The following is an 18,094-nucleotide window of genomic DNA, read 5'->3' on the forward strand; positions in this document are numbered from 1 at the left end:
TGTGTCACAGTAATAATATGACTTTTTGGGGGGGGGGTTGTTGTTGACCTGTCAATTGCTCACATTTGGATGATTACAGAAACATTGTAGCAAGATACCTCTTATAGCCTTGATTTGTGTCCGCTAGATTAAAGGCATAGTTTGCCTAAAAATGAAAATTCAGTTATAATTTTCTCACCAAACCTGCATGACTTACTTCTGTGGAACTTAAAAAAAAATATATTGATAACCAAACAGTTTTAAAAAAGTATAAAAAAGTAAATGGTGATTCACACAATACTAGGGGTATAACAATATATCGTGTCACAATATATCTCAATAAAAAATATAGCAATCTGTATTGTGTATAGTTCACCCAAAATGAAAATTACTGTGAGAAAAAAATCAAGTTTACACAGTTTTAGTTTCAGTACTACATTAAACTACTATATATAATGTTGAATATAATGTATAATAATGCAATGGGGGAATATTTGTGGGTCCTGATAATGCCAAATGTCTTATGTTACCAGTAAAAAGTGGCCTACATTGTTTTAAATATATCTAATCAGTGACGGAGTGCAAGCATATTCGTCTAAAATAATTCTGTATTTTCAGCTTCAGAATCATGAATATTTTTATTCTGTTGTCACCACTGACACCAACGAGGGATGAGCAATCATGAAAACGCAGATCACCGTGACTTTAAAAAATATTTCTTTTTTTCTGATGGGTTATTGCAGCATTTTGGGTGGCACCTGAGGTCTGAATGGTTAGGACAGCATGTCGTCCAGACCAGTGAAATAGCGTGCAGTGAAGCCTGGAATCACTTTGATCATGAAAATATCTGCTTAACATTATAATGAGAACACTATTGTAATAGAATGTTATAAATTCTTTAAAGGGATAGTTCACCTAAAAATTAAAATTCTATCAATAATTATTCACCCTCATGTCATTCCAAACCTGTACGACTTTCGTTCATCTTTGGAAGATCTTTCTGTCCCTCCATTGACAGCTACGCAACTACCACTTTGACGCTTCAAAAAATTCATAAAGAGATCGTAAAACTAATCCACATAAATTTTGTGGTTTAGTCCAAATTTTCTGAAGAGACATGATCGCTTTATATGATGTACATATTGAATTTAGGCTTTTATTCACATGTAAACTCTGATCAGGGAAAATAAACAGAAGCTTGACTGAACCTATTGTTCTATTGTTCGCTTAGGTCTATTTTTATTACCACACAAAAAACTAACCGATTACTTGATTAATCGTCAAAATAATCAACCGATTACTCAATTACCAAAACAATTGTTAGTGACAATTCTAGATGATATTATTAATAATCCAGCAGTTATTTTCTTTCATCATTATTTTCAACAGTAGGCCTATTAAAATCGTTTTTTGTCATGGCTTCAAAAAAGCAAATGAATGTGGCTGTAATCACTTGATAAAGTAGATGCAAATACAGTTAAGTGCAAGATGTGCAGCACCAATAATGAGAACACTATAGAATGTTGTGAATTCTTTGTGCTTTAGTTGCCCCCGTTTCAGCGCGTTGTTACAGGAAGAATGCATCCACAACAGGAGTAACAGATTCTGGCTAGCAGGTAACTTACTTCAAGTTCACTCGCATTTGCATCCTTTTGTGCAGATACAAGTTATAATGTTACATTTATGTTGTGTATACCCAAAGTCCCTTTCAAGGAAAGTCTGTTCATTCGGCGGCCATATTTGCAATGCCTCTGGGCAACTATTTTGGGCATCCAAAAATCAAGCCCTATCTATTTGAATAGAGAAATCCTTTAATCTCATAAACTGCTTGGCGAACTCACAATTAAAGAACATATTTCAAATCAGCAACAAAATCTGAACTTTGAACTTTTCCATAAAAGTTGTTTCTTATGCTCAAATAGAGTAAAAAAAGCTTATTTTTCAGGCTAGACTAGCCCAATGCGCATGTGCAGTCCTAAGCGGGAGTCTCAGGTTTCTACGGGAACCGGAGCTTCTAATGGCAGCTGCAGTGATGTAATGACTTTGCCAATCAGCGATTGGCTCTTTTACTTAGAAGGCAGGACGTATTTCACCATATCACACATTGTAGTTTCTCCCATTCATAACTAATAGGAGTAAACCGTCTTTCTATATGGTATACCTGATTAATCTGTGTCATATAGATTGGGCTTCAGTTTACTGATGTTCATTCACTCTTTAGCATCACTTTATGCAACTATTCCTTTTAGATGCACATTCCTACTGAAAACCATGAGACACTTGACGTTTCAGAATTCTTTGATGAATATAAAGTTTAAAAGCACAGCATTTTTTTAAATATAGTTGTTGTAGTTGTTTTTGGAACTGTGTCTTTACTGTCACTTTTGATCAATTGAATGCATCTGTCTATTTCTGTCTGTCTTTTAATTATATTTAAAATTATTTTTGACACAATAACAAACCCACAAACGGATATTTGAGAACTGGAGCACAGCACTCACATGCAAAGCATTATTTAATTCTATAAATTAATTGAATTAAATGGATTTTGGTGGAAAAATTAAATCTTAATAATACATGTCAGGACCTCTTTTTAATGAATAGTACTTTGAGCAGACCAGAGTCAGGAACTGCTACATGAGGCCTCTGCTTTCTCATGAGAATATGTGTGTATTTTTACGTAAAGTGAGGTTCTACCACACGTACATTTACTTACGTTTTCACACCAAAATGTACAATATTGACGTATTTATAGCACTGAAACTTATGTATTGACAGCAATAAAACATAAATTCCAAGTGTGAATGAATTCCCATGTATTAATATTAAAATCGTGGCATTGTTTTGATTCTGTTGTATTGATGTGACAATTGAATACATGTTTTTAGTCGCATTTATTAAATGCAGTTTATTTGTCTACTTCATATGAAATTAACATTTCTGTTCGTGACTTGTGCTGCAAACTCGTTTCGGTGGATTACATAATGCTAAAGGATTAGTTCACTTTCAAATGAAAATTAGCCCATGCTGCTACATGCTACAAACACAATAGGAGAAATGATTAGTTGAATGAAAAAATGAAAACAATGTAATTTATTACTCACCCTCATGTCGTTCTACACCCGTAAGACTTTCGTTCTTCTTCGGAAAACAAATTAAGATATTGTTGATGAAATCCGATGGCTCAGTGAGGCCTCTATTGAGAGCAAAGCTATTGAAACTCTCAGGGTCCATAAAGGTACAAAAAACATATTTGAAACAGTTCATGTGAGTACAGTGGTTCTATCTTAATATTATAAAGCGACAAGAATACTTTTTGTGTGCCAAAAAAACAAAATAACGACTTTTCAACAATATCTATATGGGCCAATTACAAAACACTGCTTCAGAGCTTTGCGAATCAAATCAGTGAATCCAAAGTCACGTGATTTCAACAGTTTGGCCGTTTGATAGGAGATCTGAATCACTAATTCGAAACAAAAGATTCATAAAGCTCAGAAGCCATGTTTTGAAATCTAGATATTGTTGAAAATTATTTTTCTTTTTTTCTTTTTCTTTTTTTTTTTGGCACACAAAAAGTATTCTTGTCACTTTATAATATTAAGATAGAACCACTGAACTCACATGAACTGTTTCAAATATGTTTTGAGTACCCTTATGGATCTTGAGAGTTTCAATGGCTTTGCTCTCAACAGAGGTCTCATTGAGCTATCGGATTTCATCAAAAAAATCTTAATTTGTGGTCCGAAGATGAACGAAGGTCTTACGGGTGTGGAACGACATGAGGGCGAGTAATTAATGACATTATTTTCATTTTTGGGTGAACTAACCCTTTAATAAATATCCTGACGCATCCGAGCTTTATAATGGCAGTAAGCGTTACCAAACGAGTATGAGCTGAAGAAACTCTCCCCATCTACATCCATCCATCATAAACATATTCCACACGGCTTTTACTTCGTAACTTGTTAAATATGGATTTTTTTTTTTTTTTTTTTTTTTTTACACAAATGCATCACTTTGCTTCAGAAGGCCTTTATTAACCCTCCGGAGCTGTGTGGAATATGTTTATGATGGATGGATGTGGATGGAGACACTCTATTCAGCTCATACTCGTTTGGTAAGGCATACTGCCATTATAAAGCTCGGATGCATCAGGATATTTATTAATGTTTCTCCGATTGTCTTTGTCAGAAAGAAGAAAGTCATACAGTATACACCTTGGATGGCTTGAGGGTGAGTAAAGCTTGGGGATAACGCTAGTTATCTATGAAAACTGAGACTTATAAGAAATAAAATAAAGTTTACATGATTCTTATGAAGTCTGAGATTATATTATAGTTTATATCATTCACTAATCAGAATCACAAGTGAGTCTTCAATGCAATGAAGCCAGAGGACTTTCACTGTCAGAATTACAGATAGACCTAAACCGACTCATCTCTGAAGATAAGTGATTTGATTGCCTGTCATCTAATCGTTACTCATTTATATTTTTACCTCAGTTTAGAATTAGGACAACACAAACCTCAAGGAAGGCTGAAGAAAGCCTGTCAGTGGACTGTTCTGTGCTTTTCCAAGAGACCTCGTCTGCTTATTATTATTATTATTATTATTATTATTATTATTATTATTATTATTATTATACGACTTATACTATTATATGATTGTACTGTTCACTGCTCACTATTTTATTTGCTATTTTTATTTTATTGACTATATTATTTTACAATTTATGATTATACTATCTACTATTTTATTCATAGTTATTATATTACTACTACAGTATACTATAGTTTACTGTTTTTATACTCAATTGTATTTTTAGGCTATTTATAATATATGCTAATAATAATAATATGCTATAGAATAAAACTGCAAAAAATAAAACCACAGTATGCCACATACTGTATATTTAACTATTACATCTGACCTTATATTACGCTTATATTTCATACAATTTATATTGTACTGTAATTGTAATAAAAAATGTTCTACCACTGTATCTCAAATGTTTTACTGGATCTATTTAGGATTGTCTTATAATAATTGTCTTATAATATTTAGTACAATTAATGTCCACTTAGAGCGAGCCACAGGATAAGAAATCTTTTAAGCCCAGTCTTTTTATATCTTGTTGCAATCCATTTGAATTAAAATAAATTCATTTAGTACATTAACTATGGTGTACTGACATTAAATCTGTGAAATGCTTAGGCCTATAGATAATTTAATTTTTAACTTTCTTTAGCCCCCGATAAAGTTGCCAGACACAGTTAAATATACTGCTGTCCATTTAAAATGGAGACAATTTTATGTCTTTTTTACTATAATATAAAATGGCTATAAAGACATTTATTGTTGTGTTATGAATAATAAAACAAACATTTGTGTGTTAAACTGCAAGCCTAAGGTTAGGAGGCAACACGTATATAAATAAATTATAAAAATGAAAAGGGCCTTAAGATAAATGCTTCAGATTAATAAGGTTTTGAGATGCAAATTATCTTCATATTCAGTTGAAATTGTCCTGGAATGTCCTGTGATGTGATTCAAGAAGAAAAGTCAAAGGCACGAGGGGAAAAAGCTAAAATGCTGTTGCTGAAGACAGGAAAAAGCCATTTCCACAATTAAAATCGATGTGCACATTTCATGTACATTAAATTATATTACGTTAGGACCATCTCCACAATTATTAACCTTGAAAAATAAACCAAATCTATGCTTGAGAAACGCAAGTTTTCACAATTCCTTATGACAATGAATAATTTTCAAGTTCAAACTAGCGAGATTCTGAGTAATTGGAGGCGAAACCTTTTTCGTACTCCACGCAGATCATAAACCGTTGAAATTAGTTGAGAAATGTCGTTGTCGAAATTAGTCAGAAATGTTAGTTGAGTATCGCAGCAACAGTCCAAAGTGGCCAATAGGGCGTCTGTATATTTATTATGCTCGCATCTACTTCGTCACAGATTCTGTTTCAGTGGATTGACATTTGAAATGAGCACGCACCTTCACGGACAGAAGCAGGATTCATATTTCATATCCTATCCAAACGTACAAAAATTTACGTTTTGTGTCTTTGAAAGTTACGTATTAATATCTACGTATTAACAATGAGACCAGGCTGGCTTTATTTAAAGTGAGAAAGAGGCCCATACGCCTCACCATGATCCTCCCATCGTTTTCCTTATAGAAATCCATGGATTCAAACTAGCACATTAGGCAGATGCTGTAAGCAAGAACTTCTTAAAGGGGTTACGCTTCGTCCCAGCTGTAGCTTATCCACCGCTGTGCTGACTTATCCAATTCTTTAATAAAGCACAGCGACAGGCCAATTCATCGCAGTGTCTCAGGAGGCTACACCTCATCATAAGAAATGGAGCACATGGCGTAGCTCATTTACTTGCCCGTCTATTGTAGGTTACACACGCCAGGCTCATCTAATAATATACCTCTTGGTTGTTTTTCAGCCCGAATTTAAATGAAGTCACTCTTTTCTGATTTGCCTTGCTACTGAAAACACAGCTCTGCACTGGTTAGACTAGCAGTTTTGCAGAAGTGGTAAGTTTTGGTTACATATGTTTTGAGTATGTGTGTTTTTGAAGGAGAGTTGTGTGACTCTTCACAAGAGGGGGAGGGTATGTAGGCTGCGCGTCTGTGTTTGTCTGTTTGTTGAGTGGCGCCCACACACATCTCTCGCTCGCATACCGCCTCTTTCGTTAACTTCTGTGGCTTTTATGTGGCTCGCGTTCTTCTGAGGTATCCTGTTTACTTTGCTAACTGCTGGATGAACATCTATTGACTGAATCATAAACTCACACTTTGTCTGCTTTACGTTGTGCTCTGAAAATTATACCACACCTTTTCTGTGTTTCTACTTTAGAAGAAAAAAAAAAAACAACATTTCCATTGCGTAACAAACATGTAATCTGTGGTATGTTTGTAGATTTTGAAGTTAGACAATGCTTTACTTGGAATCGTTTTTTTTTTTTTTTTCCCAAAAAAAGACTATCAAAAGTTTGTATTTCTATTATGGTAATTGTTTATTAGATTTAAGTGAGGGGAATAAAAGGAGTCTGCACAGCATCTGCTGAGCATATTCATATGTTTGACATCTGATTTAATATCTGCTTATAGATATATCTGACATTCAATTACAATCAAAAGTCTCAGGTTTTTTTTAATCATAGTTGGAATTTGTGTCTGTTCTACAACAAACATATTTTTTACTTCTAAGTAGGACAGTCAGTTGATTCAAAATTTTTAAATTAAATTTTATAGCATTAATCGCATGATATGCTGATAATTAATCAAATCAGTAACAAATAATTGCAATATCAATATATGTTTGCAGAGAAAATACTCGATTGATGTAATTGTGAATTAACTGATCTTAGAAAAAGTAACTTTTGGAATCAATATGTTGTTTTATTAATGTATAATTGAACATAAGTCCACAGCAATTAATTTTGCAGTGAAGTTTGTTAGTATGTCCAAGGTAGACGTGTTCACACAGGACGTGTTCTTGCTTCCGCTACGCTTCTACACTATTTTTTTTGTTTTTGTTTAATGTTATTCATATGTACATCTGACTGACATGGTTATTGCATCACTGTTGTTTTTCAGCATCAGGATCTCTGTTTTTATATACACTGCATTAAGTTAGAAGTAGTTCAACTTTTTAAAACATGCTTTTAGACACCTGTTATCTGTTGCATTATGTTACTGGACGTCTACCATTTTTTCTAATGCTAGAACATGTAAATTGCAAAAATATACTTTAAGCTTGAATTGCTCTGATGGTAGGACCATTTCTGATTAGGGAATATACAGGTCCTTCTCAAAAAATTAGCATATTGTGATAAAGTTCATTATTTTCCATAATGTAATGATAAAAATTTAACTTTCATATATTTTAGATTCATTGCACACCAACTGAAATATTTCAGGTCTTTTATTGTTTTAATACTGATGATTTTGGCATACAGCTCATGAAAACCCAAAATTCTCAAAAAATTAGCATATTTCATCCGACCAATAAAAGAAAAGTGTTTTTAATACAAAAAAAGTCAACCTTCAAATAATTATGTTCAGTTATGCACTCAATACTTGGTCAGGAATCCTTTTGCAGAAATGACTGCTTCAATGCGGCGTGGCATGGAGGCAATCAGCCTGTGGCACTGCTGAGGTGTTATGGAGGCCCAGGATGCTTCGATAGCGGCCTTAAGCTCATCCAGAGTGTTGGGTCTTGCGTCTCTCAACTTTCTCTTCACAATATCCCACAGATTCTCTATGGGGTTCAGGTCAGGAGAGTTGGCAGGCCAATTGAGCACAGTAATACCATGGTCAGTAAACCATTTACCAGTGGTTTTGGCACTGTGAGCAGGTGCCAGGTCGTGCTGAAAAAATGAAATCTTCATCTCCATAAAGCTTTTCAGCAGATGGAAGCATGAAGTGCTCCAAAATCTCCTGATAGCTAGCTGCATTGACCCTGCCCTTGATAAAACACAGTGGACCAACACCAGCAGCTGACATGGCACCCCAGACCATCACTGACTGTGGGTACTTGACACTGGACTTCAGGTATTTTGGCATTTCCTTCTCCCCAGTCTTCCTCCAGACTCTGGCACCTTGATTTCCGAATGACATGCAAAATTTGCTTTCATCCGAAAAAAGTACTTTGGACCACTGAGCAACAGTCCAGTGCTGCTTCTCTGTAGCCCAGGTCAGGCACTTCTGCCGCTGTTTCTGGTTCAAAAGTGGCTTGACCTGGGGAATGCGGCACCTGTCCACCTGTCTGACTCAGTCCACTGCTTCCGCAGGTCCCCCAAGGTCTGGAATCGGTCCTTCTCCACAATCTTCCTCAGGGTTCGGTCACCTCTTCTCGTTGTGCAGCGTTTTTTGCCACACTTTTTCCTTCCCACAGACTTCCCACTGAGGTGCCTTGATACAGCACTCTGGGAACAGCCTATTCGTTCAGAAATTTCTTTCTGTGTCTTACCCTCTCGCTTGAGGGTGTCAATGATGGCCTTCTGGTCGACAGTCTTACCCATGATTGCGGTTTTGAGTAATGAACCAGGCTGGGAGTTTTTAAAAGCCTCAGGAATCTTTTGCAGGTGTTTAGAGTTAATTAGTTGATTCAGATGATTAGGTTAATAGCTCGTTTAGAGAACCTTTTCATGATATGCTAATTTTTTGAGATAGGAATTTTGGGTTTTCATGAGCTGTATGCCAAAATCATCAGTATTAAAACAATAAAAGACCTGAAATATTTCAGTTGGTGTGCAATGAATCTAAAATATATGAAAGTTTAATTTTTATCATTACATTATGGAAAATAATGAACTTTATCACAATATGCTAATTTTTTGAGAAGGACCTGTATATATAGACTACTGTTCAAAATTTTGAAGCAAAATTGATTTTTTGTAGAAATGTATACTTTTATTCAGAGATGACACATTCAGTTGATCAAAAGAGAAATTAAAGACATTTATAATGTTACAAAAGGTTTCTTTTTCAAATAAATTATGTTCTTTTGAGCTTTCTGTTCATCACAGAATCACAGTTTACACAAAAATATTAAGCAGAACAACCAGTTCAACATTAATGATAATAAGAAATGATTTATTGCAAATCAGCATATTGGAATGGTTCCTGAAGGATCATGTAAAAGTTACTTTTTAAAAATATATTAAAATAGAAAATGGTTAAATCGGTTATATTAAATTGTAAAGATATTTTACAATGTTGCTTTTCCCCCCTGTATTTTGAATCAAATAAATGCAGCCTTGGTGAGCATAAAATACCTTTCAAAAACATTTAAAACATTTTACCAATCTCAAAATATTGAAACGGAAATTTGTTTGTGTATATTTATGTTTAATCATACTAAAATAGTGCTTAAAGACTCGAAATATGAAGTATATGAAATATGATCGAAATATCTGCTGTAGTAACTGTTCTCTATTCTATTCTTGCAAGCTAGTTGAAAAGTTATTTGCTTTCTGAAGCTGGGTGGGTAACAATGCAAGTCTCTATTGCGGCAGTAAGTGTGGAACAATCGCACGCAGGAGGGATGTTGTGAAAATGCTGACCTGATATCACACCCCCAGACAATTGCAGTTGCTCAACCCCCCCACTCTCTTTCAGTCTTTCTTTCATTGTGCTGTGGAGCAATGTTTAAGCCTTTTGGCATTGCCTGCCCTGTTGATTTTCCACACAGGCACGTGCCACGAGGTCAGTGGCTTTATAGTGGGCTTTGATGAAGTTACAGTTCAGCTGCTCAGTAAGTCACTGAGCTCATGGCGCCTTCCCCCGGAAGTCTGGCCAGTGAATCGGCCCCCCTTCCCTGCATTCCTCATGTGCCCTCAGTATGCATACATACCTCACTCTCTCCCCCAGTCTAGCCCTAGCCCAGCAACTTCAGCTGACCATCACAGACCATTATCTGCACTTACAAATGAGACTTTTCCAGCAAATTTAAAGTTGACATGAAATGAAAATTCACCTTGTCTATTTTCTTAATGCATGTTATTGATCATAAACGAGCCAGCCATTATTTTTTGGCTGTATATATACAGGGCTTTTCCAAAAGGGGTTTTACAGTGGTTTTCCAAAGTTACTGTCACTTTAAGACCTGACACACAGATCCATTATACTGTTTTCTTTCTCAACTGTTTGTTCACTTAAAACATAACTGACTGTGTTTATGTGAATACTCGCCAATAGTGGCATTTTGACGTTCCTCATGCCCTGCCCACAACCGCTGACTGACAGTCCTGCATTGCCATAGTTTTCGCCCTCAACCACTTGGACGCTATCCGCCATTTCCTCTGTGCTCGAGCAGCTGTGGTGTTCAAGCTGCATTCAAGTAAGAAATGTTCTTATTAAAGCTACTTAAGTTAATTAAATCAAGAGCAGTGAGTGACTTTCTGTTTTTTGTTATTTGATTCATATTAACAGCATATATACCATATATGTACTGCCCTCTGGGGTGGGGAGCAGCAGCTCATTTGCATTTAAAGAGACACACACAAAAACAGCTTGTTTTTCTCTCTCATTTAAAAATTGGCATTTTCAACATGGTATAATAAATGATCTGTAGGGCATTTTGAGCTAAAACTTCACAGACACACTCTGGGGACACCTTAGACTTATATTAAATCTTGTAAAAAGGGGCATAATAGGTGCCCTTTAAGCCCAATAAGCAACAAAAAAGTAAAATTATGCACAATATGCTCAATACTACAAATTAAAGCCATGTAACACCAACAATATTCATCTGGAGCAAATGAAACGAGTGAGTGAGGGGAGGCGGGATAGATGAGAGACCAGAGAAAGCTCAGCTGGTATTGTTTATCTATTTATCTATTCGATATGTATTGTAAAATCGATATTTTAACACTACATTGCACTTAGTTCATTATTCAAGATGCCTTTTTAAAAGACTATAATTAAAAAAAATTATATATTATATATGAAATTCAACCCGCCAAAGTGGCTAGTAGGAGTGACTGCTTTACACTCCACTGCTGAAACTTTTAAATATCATAACTCTTTATTCTGCTGAACCCCAGACTTCTCTCTTGCGACATATAGCAGACTCTAATCATTTCATCCACATAAACCCTGCCCCTTTTTTATAATCGTCTACAAGCTCACATGTTAGCTGTTAGCTATTTACTGTTGGAGTTCAGACAAACTGTGATGGATGAGAAGGCTGCAATGCCATGGCTTCCTGAAATTCATTCATGTTGTCGGAGTAGACAGGAACTGAGGATTTTAGAAATCCAGGCTCAGTGATTCTAATAATCCAATTTCCTGTGACCAGCCAAAGGCCTTTGTAGAGCAACAAATGAGGACTTTTCATAATATATTTTGTGTAATCATTTAATATTATAGGTATTTGTGTAATCAGTTCTGCTGCTTATTTAAAGCACACATCTTCCAGTTCAAATTGTCATCCATATCCAACTGATCTGTATCACTGTACTGCAGGAGATCTTCCCAGTCTGCTGAATCTTGGGGTCCAGTCCACTTGGGCAGCCCAGTTGTCAGCGAGCGAGACAGGTTCAGTTTAGACTGCACAGCTGTTGCAGGGCTGTCGCATAGAAAGAAGGGGGATGTAGAGCTCCTCGACAGGTGACAGACGTGTGTCTCACAGCCTGCTTTCACGACCCGGAGAACATGTGGCCCTCTAGAACCACTTGGCCTCTGAGGACACATGTCAAGTGGGTCTGATAAACGTTTGGCATAACCATCCAAAGCATTTGATATTTTTGTTTTGCAGGACTTGACCCCAGATTGCACTCAAATATCTCTGGTTGTGGTAACCTCTAATCTTCAGCAACCAAAACATTCTTTCAGGATTAGGATCTAATTCCTCTGTCAGAATAGAGTGATGTTTTTTACGAAGGAGGAGCGTTTTGATTTAGGGTGATCCGTATCAGTCGCCCCGGGTGTAAAAATGGTGTCTGGTTAAGAATTGTACTGCTCTCTACTCTCTTTCTCAAGAAGGAGGGCTCATGAGGACAGTTGGTACGTAGTGCCATTAGTTCTTATTTATTAGCAGCCGTCTGGTGCTTTAATAGCATTTCTGTTCTCTGTGTGTTGGGAGACCGCTGGCCTAAAACGGTAATGGTGCTGTATTTCTGTCAGGCTGCCAGGCAAAGATCTCATTCTGTTAGTCTTTCTGGAACAACACAAGCCTCTCTTTAACTTCCAAAATACTGTAATATTACGTTGCCAGAAAGCTGTGTGAAGGTTTTTTTTTTTTTTAATCAGAAAATTCCTCTTTTGTCCTTAGAAAGCCACGGTGGCAGTGGAATTCTGACTGTGTGGGTGGTTAACGTCGAGCAACCATAAAAGAAGGCTGTTTGATTAGACAAGGGTCGAGAGGGTAGCGGCTTTCGGCCCTCTTGTGCTGCTGATAGTCGTTTTTGACACGGCTGGCTCGTTCCACATTCCAAGCATTTAATGACTGCAGTATGCTAACACATGACTTCATCCAACTCTGTGTCATGTACTTCCTGGAATCTGAAGAGGTCAGGTAATTAGTGCTGCTGGCCAAGGCGAGTATCACTATTAGTGTTGCTCATACTTAAGAAGTAAGAATTTGAACAAACTCTTAATCCAAAGGATTAGATTTTGGCGCATAACTCATCCTATACTGTTTGTGCTACAGACGTAAATGTACGTGAATTCCACCGTAGACCATAAAATGTGTCCAAAAGATTACATTAAAGAGATATTTTACCCAAATCTTCTTAGTTCTTATATATTGACTTTTATCTGCAGAACACAAAGATTTGGTGAATATCTGGTTGGGTGAATTCAATAAAATTAATTCTCCAAGTGCTTTGATTGGTTTTGGTGAAAACAATGCAATGGGGTTGTAACATTATGAGATTTCCACGGTATGATAACCATCTCAGCAAATATCACGGTCTCACGGTATCACGGTATACTGTATTAAACAATCAATTATTATTTTTATCAACAGTTAAAATGACCAATAAATTAATGAAAATATTTGTTTTGTCTATTCAAATTTCAATAATCAAAAACAATCAAGTAGAGTTAATAAATGATTTTGGATTAGATGAACAACTTTTATTTAACAATTTATTAAAATTCAGAAATTCTGGTTCGACTTAATTCTTCTGGCTTTTATTATTTAATACAAATATATCATCAAAAATGATGGTAATGAAATTAACTTTTTATCCTTTTAAGTTTTGGCAAAGTGCTGCACAACAGAAATTTTAAAATTATATTCCTTAAATAATATTTAAATAAATTGCATTATTATTATTAGTATTATTATTTTGAGAAGTACATTCTATTTAACAGTTATAATATATTTCTGTCAATTTCTTCGAGTTAAAAACCAGACTTTTATGTTGACGGGATGTAGTGAAAAGCTTTGAGTTTCAGTGTATTTGACAATGGTTTTTCTCAAATAAAATGATGAAATGCTCATTAAGACCATGTCGCGATTTGATATATTGTACAGATCTGCTATCTTTTTATTCATCAATCCATCAAATCGCGCATTTTTACATGACATCGCTGCGTTATACTGTACATTCCATTTTTATGACTGGATTCCGGGATTCCCTCAACAATTCCCTCAACAATCTGTTGCACATCATACGTCTTAAGTTATAAACGGAACATACCTGCATCTGCACGGATGGTGTTCTCAAATATAGGTGAACATTTTCGATGCGTTTCCACCTTTTGCAGGTACTTTGCGTCCGCATTTTTTGCAAACTGGATATCTACACTCGAGGACAACCCCGCGTTTGTTTTTTTATATCCAAAGTGTTCCCATACTGCAAATAGTAACTTATTTTTTAACGGGGGATATAGATTAGAGATAGCAATTTCTGTCTCTGACATTGTCTCTGCTGTATGTGTGTGGATGGAGCAAGTTAAGAGTCTAGTGAAGTGGAAAGTTGTTGTCTATGCGCAGGTGAGATTCTGCATCTTATTTTTTTTTTCAAAACCGCAAATAACCAAATGTACACGATATGATTATCGTACGTGTTCATACTGTTATATACCGTCATACCGGTATATCACTACAACCCTAGTACCAACCATTGCTCTCCTGTGCACATTCGCAAGCCCATGTTCATGCGAGATACAGAAATGTGTCACCATTTATAACAGAGAAGAAAGTACATTGTTTTTAATAGGGCTCAATACTGCTTTTTCAAGACCAATACCGCAATCTTGAATATCTGCCGATACCGATGCCAGTTTGAAACCAGTACTGTTTTCATCATCAGTTTAAAATAATTATGAAATATTGGATACTATTTTGGGCCAAGACGTGGAAATTCATTCGGCTTGACTCTAACAGTGCATGGGTACTCGATAGCTATCGAGGGCACATCGATTGTACACTCGTTATTGTGGTGCACTAAGAGATTGAATGAGCGCACTCGATAATGTCGGACATAGAGACAGAGCCAGTAATAAACCGCCTATCAACCAACAAGAACACCTTAGCAAACACATAGCAACACATTAAAGACAGACAATAGTAGCAACTACATAGCAATGCTCTGGCAACCAGCCAAAACACCTTATCATTGTGTTGACGAGTCAAGTCACATTAAAAAGTCAACTTTCTGTTTGTGAACATTTCTCAGTATTGGTTTACTTGTGAGGAGTATCTTGAATCTAACTTGAAAGCCTCTGTGGCTTTTCTTCTATTCTGAAGACATCACATGGAAATTAATAGATGTATTAGATCACTCAAGCATAGGATATTTTTACTGCATTAGTGGAGTCACCAACTTACATGTGATGAATGAGGTCAAATAGTTAATTTTAACCATGGTCCATGACTGATTGGTTTTCTTGGCCAGCCAAGTGACGGCAACTGTAGTGTACTCCACTTTATCTTGTTGTCCCACTAAAAAGAGAATACCATAGTCCCTGCATTTAGGGACTGAAGCCAACTGAAACAGAAAGTATGTTTTTCTCTTTGCAACAACAAAATCAGAGGCCACAGTGGCAGCCTAGCAATATTAGTGGCTAAACTCTGGAGCTGGAGCTCACAGGGAGATGAGTGTTGCTGTGCTTCTACTTATTTTGGTGTGGTTTAAAACAAAGCAACCATGCTGGTGACAAGGAAGTGTGTTACACAACTGGAAACCAGTTCCTCAAATTGCAGTAATATATAGGCCATGACGTCGATTAAAAGCCAGTTGCGTGAAAAAAGCTCTTTGAATGTGTTGAGTGGGGCGGTTACTGGTCGTGTCTCTTTTAGGACCCCCCGGAGAGTTCAAACAGAGCGTTTAGACCACGCTGTTCTTTTGCCGCACGATTGAAGCCCTGAAACTATTGGTTAGCTCTCTCAGTCTCTCTGTTCTTTTAAACTCTGCAGGGATGCTCCTCATGTTGGCAAGGCCATCAACAGACTCCATTGAACTAGTTCAGGTTTATGAAGCTCTTCTTCAAAAACACAGGTTCACAGATGTCTTCACTACACAGACATCTATGATGGTTTGGACTTGCCCAATGTTGTTTATGTGGCTTTGCGTGACTTTAATGTGAGCTTTTACTTTATAACAGGGCACCTGTAGATTCCTTCACCCACAGATGGAGGTTTTGATGCCTGATCAGCTGCTCTGCAGAGTTTCCAGGGGTTTCAGATGATTTGCTCAGACCACTGCTGGGAATGATCAATGACCCTGCTTGAATCCTTGATTACTTGCGGAAATAAAGAGTCATGTGTCTTCTTATTCGTTCTGTTGGTTCAACTTTCAGCCCCCAGCTGCAGTTCATGTGATGAAAAAATGCATGGAAATGCATTTGCTCATCTGAAACACATGACGTCAACAGGAAGTTTACTGTGTCCCACAGTTGATTAGTTACAGAAGATGCAAGCAGTGCGAATTCAGTTCCTGAAGTTGAATTGATGTACCAAAGAGGATACAGATTTGAAATTCAAATTTGAACCAGTTCATTATCTGAAACACATGATGTCAACAGGAAGTTTACCGTTCCTCAGGTTTCCCAATTGATACGTTACAGAAGATGCTGAATTTCTGAATTCAAATTAAATTTCAATTCAGGTAGCTAACAGGATGCAGATTTGCAATTCGAAATTTTAAAATGCAAGGAAGTAGAAATACAGTTAATCGAAATTCAAGAAATACATACAACTGTTATTTCTATCCAGCAAAGTAACATTTGTTGGAAAAAGTTGAACCACAAAGTTTAAAAATAGCTTAAAATGTAGTCTTGATGAAGAACTTTGCGACTGTTAAATGTATGTTCTATATGTTCTGTAAGTATGTATATGTAGTATACATGCAGTCTAGACATACAACATCTGTTTTGTCTCTTCTCCCGCCATTCACAACTCCTCTCCTGTGGCCTCTTAGTATAGTAAAGTGTCCATCAGATGTCCACTTTGGGGTCTTGGGGGAAGTAGTTGGTCATCAGGGTGCTTTTTTGGGGGGGGGGGGGGGGATTTCTGCATAATTTATACTGGGGAAGTAGGCATGCTCAGAAGCAGGGCATGTGTTGATTGAATTTCTTTGAATTTTAATTTTGTGAATTCTTCTTCGGGTCATTTCAATTCAAATTCCAATTCAACTTCCTTTGGGGTGTGGCCAATTCAAGTTACAACTGAATTTAAAGGGAGCCCGATCTGATTCTTTGCGCAACTCTGATCGTTTAACCTTCACTTTATGATACACTACATCATTATTGAGAACATTTACCAGAAACATTACGATCCCCTGCGTTCTTTCAACAATTACTCCCTATACACTCCTTGTTCTTGTTCATATTGTTATTATTGAATGAACCTTTTGGCTGTTGCATGAGCTCATGGGAAAAATAGGCGTTTCCTCAGGAAATGGAGGCTCTTTTGTGTGCTAGTCAGTCTGTACTGCAGGGAAATTCAGGCCCTGAACTCACAGTGTGGACACCACGCAGTCCATCTGCTTCATCTTAACATTCTCATCACAGCTATTTGCCCGTGATTACTGACAGCTGCCAAAGGCCATGCTCGTCCGCTAGCTCATGTGGAGGTCAGCTGTGCGAAGACCTATGAATGTCGAGAGGTCGTCATGGTAAAAGTTGAATAAGGAGATTGTTGGTTACAGGTTGCTCAGCATGATTGATATGCTTGACTGGTTTACAGGAGAGCGCTACAAACATGGCCTAAGGGTCAATGGCTTCAGGTAATCATTCAAAAATTCAGCGTAACTGCAATGTGTCACATGTCCCTGACCTCCCTGTCTTTACTGTCCTATTTTTCATCATGATTATCTACAAGACAAGGGTTCTTCTTGTAGCAGATGGTCTCGGACTGTAAGCTGGCACTGTTTGCAGTGGTCAGCTACTGTGATGAATTCATTCCTGGATGAATATGTCTCTTCTTCTCTCATTGTGTCCTGGAGCCCATAAAAATTTAATTTTAAACTTTCCAGAAGTAGCTCCGTCTCATGGGAGCACGTATCCTAAATGTAATGAGCTGTGTTGAATGGTAAACTAGATGAAAATCCTGAGTTGATGTGTAATTTAGCAGAAAAGTCGATGCAGTGGAGGAACACAGCCATGTTCTCTCCTTTTACTGTGC

The 18,094-nt window shown here is 36.8% G+C and overlaps 1 protein-coding gene across 2 annotated transcripts in view; it reads left to right on the top strand.

Annotated features, from left to right (window-relative positions):
- Nucleotides 1-18,094, top strand: part of rras2 (RAS related 2) — a 53,016-nt gene that overhangs the window by 13,182 nt on the left and 21,740 nt on the right. The window contains exon 2 of one of the 2 annotated variants that reach the window (XM_048184181.1): nt 6,453-6,543. The exons of the other annotated variant lie outside the window; for it this stretch is intronic. The gene's annotated coding sequence lies outside the window, so the exon portion shown is untranslated. The remainder of the gene's footprint in view (nt 1-6,452; nt 6,544-18,094) is intronic. 2 annotated transcript variants of the gene reach the window in all.

This window comes from Megalobrama amblycephala, linkage group LG3 (genome assembly GCF_018812025.1).
Source record: "Megalobrama amblycephala isolate DHTTF-2021 linkage group LG3, ASM1881202v1, whole genome shotgun sequence".
In the NCBI taxonomy this organism is placed as follows: domain Eukaryota; kingdom Metazoa; phylum Chordata; class Actinopteri; order Cypriniformes; family Xenocyprididae; genus Megalobrama; species Megalobrama amblycephala.